Source organism: Cibotium barometz, chromosome 40 (assembly GCF_041138505.1).
Source record: "Cibotium barometz isolate CiBa-2024 chromosome 40, ASM4113850v1, whole genome shotgun sequence".
Classification (NCBI taxonomy): Eukaryota; Viridiplantae; Streptophyta; class Polypodiopsida; order Cyatheales; family Cibotiaceae; genus Cibotium; species Cibotium barometz.
Window position 1 is genome coordinate 2,596,592 of NC_141085.1, and position 6,000 is coordinate 2,602,591.

A 6,000-nucleotide genomic window follows, 5' to 3' on the forward strand; every position below is an offset into this window, starting at 1 on the left:
TGATGTGAGTACAATTAACAAGGTGATGAGTACAATTAACAAGGTGAGTAATTTCAAGATTTATACATACAAGCTATCTACTATGCCTTGCGTAGTAAGAAGAAATGAAGAATGTAAATTTATTAAGGTCAATAATTTTTCAATTATGATTGAGATCATGGCCTAATTATTTGAGAGGAAGGGGGAGTGAGAGAGAGAGAGAGAGAGAGTGAGAGAGATAAGAACATGCTGCTGCTATTCAAAACATATAATAAACCTAAAATCTGATATAATTAATCATAACAACAACAAACCCACAATTAATACAAAAGACATGGTGATATATAGTTGAAACCACTTTATTCCCAAAAAAGGTTATTACATGAGCTATTGCAATCTAACATTGTTTAAAATTGAAAACATACTATAACTACCTATACAGATCCTACACCTATACACTTTTTTGGGCTACTTTATTCTTTAACTCCTCCCATAAGGGCTCCTCCGTCTCTTCGGCAATATATCTGAAACTTTGCCAAGTACCGGATGGCACTTCCAATCTTCATGTTCCACACGAACAAATTTCCAGAATCAATAGGCTCATCTGTTAGCATCTTTTTCCAAAGATTACGGGCCTCTGTCGTGATTTTGAGATGTTATGTTGCATCGCCGCCCGTTTTGTTGCATAAATCTTTGCAAACCCTTTCCACCAGGGTTTCCTTTAGAGTATAGCTATGGTGATTAGAGATGAATAAAGGTAGTTGATGGTCGTGAGGGTTGTAAGGAAGAAAACAATAGAGAGGGAGAGAAATACAATGAGAGGGCGAGGGAGGCAACAAGAGGGAGAGGAAGGCAACAAGATTTGCAAGTGAGGATTAGAGTAAGAGGCAAGGGTCAAATTTATAGATACACAAAGAAACAAGCAAAAAGCTACTTTGCATGGTTACCCACCACTAAATTTAGAAAAGTAGATGCTTGGCTTTCCCCTAAATTTAGAAAAGTACATGCGTGGCTTTTTCCTAAATTTAGAAAAGTAGATGCATGTCTATCCACTTTTTTTTGAAAAAGTAGATGAATGGAATGAACATATTCAAGGCATTGACATATAAACATATTAATTGTCTTGATACAATATTAAAGATAAATAAAAAGTAAATAGTCAGACATTTTATTGTTGCAACATGAAGGATCTTTTCAAAACTACAGTACAATGTCATTAACAGTACTAGGTCCTTTTCACATTGTTCTCCTGCTGTGTTGAACATTCTCATTAGGTCCTCCTTTTTTAAAGTGGGTTGATGTATAAACATATTATAGTTCGAGTCTAACCCAAAGATACACAAATATACAAAGTAAAGGTGCTTGCATGCACAATATGGTCGTCTAGCACCTACCCTAATTTGAAAATTGGGACATGTGCATGATGGATTCTTTCCCATAGTCACCCGGTATTTTTCATTGCGCACTAGTGATTCCTTAGTCTCAATTACACAAAAACTTCCATCTGCCCAAATTCAATGACCAAATGCTCAAAGACCATATCTATACTTGAAATTGCCGAATCTATTCTCTTGGCTGTCATATCTGATATGCCACTTCTGTACCTTGTTGACCATTGGCCTACATCATTTGCTTCTTGATATTTTTCCTTTTGCAACACAAAACCACTACCCTCCAATTCTCGAATCTCATCCACAGTCAAGTTTGTACCTCGTCCCACTGGCCAAACAGCTGAGGGTCTAGTAGTAGGTGATTGACAAATGGTGTTACATACTCTCAAAGTATGATCCACGCTACTGTTACAAAACCACATGAACTGACGCCTTTTTCCCCCATACCATTCTCTCATACCAAAGAAAGAAAGAGCTAGAACACCTTGCCCGTAGTTCTTGATGCTTTTTTTGCACTTGCCATCTTGGCCACCTGACCATCCTTGGCAAGTTACCTTGTTGCGTAGAGATATTTGACATATATCCCATATTGAATCGTGTATGTCACTCTCTATAATTTCCTATAGCTCTGCTTCAGTTGTCTCTCCCTCTGCATTTTTTGACCACCTGTAGTTAAAGGAATAGTGGGTGGAAAACTTAATCTTGCATGGTTGGTTTTCTGTGACATACTCTGGAGATGATGTGATGAGTTATCTTCCTCAAGATTTATAACTGTGGGTTTTCGACGCCGGCTAACAGTAATGTTATCACCAAAAAAGTTTGGTTACACGTGCATTGGTGTATTACTCACTGCTTTCCCCACCAAAAAAGTTTGGTTACACGTGCATTGGTGTATTACTCACTACTTTCCCCACCAATCTGCTAGTGCTTGATGGACTTGGAGCTTTTGATGTTTTGGCCTTCTTCATCAACTTTGTTATTGTAGGGCCTGCTCCGTGATATTTGCCTTGTGCATGAATGCATGCTTCTTTGTGGATTGCAAGAGGGCATTAGCGAGGTCTAAAACAATTGCATCATATAAAGAGATGGTTCCCTTGAAACCCTCTCTTGCGCTAACCAGCTTGCATTCTTTGTTCCTGTTAGATTAATGGTCGGCATGTGTGGCACACAAGCATCGTCAACATCCTACAATAGGAAATTAAGTTAATTACATTATCCAACCGCATTCTATAACCAGATAGTTAAGTTGACAATTTAGATTCAAAATACAAGCTATTCTTTTCGAGAACCAAGAAAACAATACTTACCCCTACAAGATGTTTCCTCCAATGGGGATATCTAGTATGCCACCAACTAAGCCAACAATCCATGGTGCTGTTGGTGGTAAGTTTGCATCAGTGAATTTACCATTCATCCACCACGATCTAATGTGTCTATATTTTAAAAGTGCCTCTTCCTCACTCAATGCACAACACCATTGATGACATAGTTGCTTATGCTCTTCTTGAAAATTCCTAACTACATATTGTACTGTATGGATGTTCAAGCTTTGTTCCCAGTGAAAAAGACATGAACGCTCACGACCTTCCAATATATTCTATGGTCTATTATTATAGAAAGTCCTAACTGCCTCCAGTTGGCTCCAGCCTCATCAGCCACATGAAGCCAAAAAAATCTAGCTTGGAGAAGCCTTTTTGGACCACAACATTGTTAATCATCTCCCTGAAAAGCACTTGAGTCACTGTGTCCTCCTCTTTCATTTCACAAGTTGCAATTTTCATGAGCTCTTGTAGGCTACATGCCATCATATGATAATTGAAAAAGTACTAAAAACAAGATCAATTTTTTTCAAGAACTTAAAGAACTTAACAAGACCAAACTCTACCTTGGATCATATACATGTGCAGCCATTGTTGTCCATCCTTGCATACGTCTAACGTGATCAAAACAAAACCAAGCCTTTCTCAAATCCCTGTCTCCTATTTGGCACATATAGTTCACCAGATCTAAACCCGATGCAAGCCCATGTGGTTGACATTTAAAATACATATAACATCGGTCTAACTCATCTAAAGCTTGCCCAGGAAAACGATTACCATCATGGAAGAACTCAAAAGCACATTGTCTCTTCAATTCTAGGATACTTGACTCTGCTCCTTGCACTGAATCCTAGAAGCACACACCATCCTCCTGAATCTACAAGAGAATTGGACCAATTCACAAACTATGTAAACGTTCATTCATAAGAATTACCAAACAATTAAAATCAATATGGAAAGAACATTACCTTTGACATTGAATTAGGGAATGCATGTGTTCCAATAATAGTGACAACTCCATGTTGCTAATATTTGATTTATTCTTCGTATGCTTCCTGACAATTGCATGCAATACGAGTATTTTGGTGATATCCATTTGTACCTTAAAGGAAACCCCACATCCAAAGCGTGTAAAACGCGCAAAGACCACACTTGCCAGGCGCAACAAAGCCAAGAAGTGACAAGTACCAAGAAGAGGAAGAAATTGCTAAGATGATGATTGGAGTCCTCCTCTCGAAGGAATTCAAGTAGAGTTGCTAAGTCTTCGAAGAAAGGCGCTTCTTCAAAAATCATTAAAGAAACTGAGGAAGTAGGAGAGGTGGACAAGGGAATTTAAAAAGAAGGCAAGAATGAAGAGAGTTTCATGGTGACTCCTGCAACTTGCTTGCAATTAGAACTCCTACAAGATAGTCTTAACAGAGTGAAGGTAATTGTTAACCACTTTTTATCAAATCTTACATAAGGTATCTTTTATATTACCAAGCATAACGTGTGTGTGTGCGTGTGTACATTCATTGCAGGTGGTGAAATCCACTCCTTTGCCACCTATTCCCTTGTGCAAACTTGTACCTAACCCCTCTATACGAAGAGTGCAGTTTAGGTACAAGAAGCTAGCAAGGGAATTTTATATGAATGGCTATGTTGCCAATAGACGCAGGTTCATTTGCTGCATCTCCTCATCTCATAATCCTATTAGAGAAGTGACTCAAGATGATGTTATTGCATGGGATAACATCTAGCGATTGAAAAACGAGGAGTTCGAGAATATGATCAAAGGCACAGAGTGGGAATTCATGAGCAACACGATGTTGTATGTGTGGGATCACAATCATCGAGTTGTGGCATGGATGGAGGATATTAGTAAATGTGAGTCTACTTAAACTGCCTACTTTTTTGAATGCGGTCTTTTGTTTTATAAAATAGTTTTGGGACTAATTAGATTTGCACTATATCTAACTATAGCATTCAAGAATGTCACATTAAGACATCCTTGTGTTGATGCTATCCTTATTGAATTCAATGAGGATAGTGAGGGGGAGGTTCTCACAGTGATCCATTGCTTAAATAGATAAGAGAATATATGTTTTAAGACTCTTTGAATTAGGAATATTTGACGTACTATGTTTCAATCTTTCATTAAAACCTTAAATTTTATTGTTGTAGGATGAATGAAGTGGGCTATGTTTCTTCTTCCCTTGTGGACAAAGTGTGCCTCATTAGAGCACTTGGGATGGAAAACAAAGAAATAATTATGAAGCACACTAGAGAGATGAACAAGGCATGGATGGACAAGCATGCCTCGACACAGAAAAAAAGGGCCACCCATCTTGGTATAACTGTGAGCTTTCAGAACTTTCCCAAATAGTATTCCAAGTAAACCTTCAATATTTAGACACTTGTAATATATGATAAACATTTGCATATCATTCACTAATGTTACAATTCGTGAATAATAGGATGAGTACCTCGCAGCCACCCGAGGTATTGACCCCCTAGTAGATAGTTTGTTTGCACAAGATTTTGAAGAGAGACCCTGCTGCACAAGGGGAAGGTTTCTTTGAGTAAGAAATCCTACACTATTTCCTATGTCTTTTTCATAGGAAACAACATTGTATGGTTTTAATGTTGCGATTTAATTACGGTATTGTGTTGCATATGACTAGTGCAAGTTAATTGGGATAAGAAACCGGATTGTTTGATAGAGGATAGGCTATACAGCTTGGTAGCCTAGCTCGTTGCTAAATGACCACAAAACATATATTTTGGATATTTTGATTGATGGTGATTTGCAGAGGCTGAAGGATTCAAAAATCCCTAAAAGTATGTAATAATTACTTTTCCTATCTTCTTGATTTTTATAAAGTACTCTATTTTATTTGAATAATAATTTCAATGGCAATGCAGAAAATGCAAGCTTATTTAGGGATTGGCTTCGAAGAGAGCGCAGGGTGTAACCGTCCTTGTAGAAATATCAAAAAAGTACAAGGTAATTTTTTCAGATACATTCCTTGATGACCTCGTCGATCTTAAGAAGCTGTTTGAGGAAATGGTGGGACCCCTAAAGAAACAAGGTGTGGTAGCTTCAAACCCTGTTGTCGTTTGAAGACTACCAAGCGTGCTGTGTTCAGGTGCATAACATTCCATAAAGCGTACTTACTACTTAGTTGTACTCTTATATTTGTAAATTGAACAGATGTAATAATGTGTAGATGGATTTGGAAGTGCCATGTGGATAGATCTATTACAAATGTGCGTGCAATCTTAAAAGAATGGGCAATCCAAAACATGAAAGCACTATGTATACACATCAG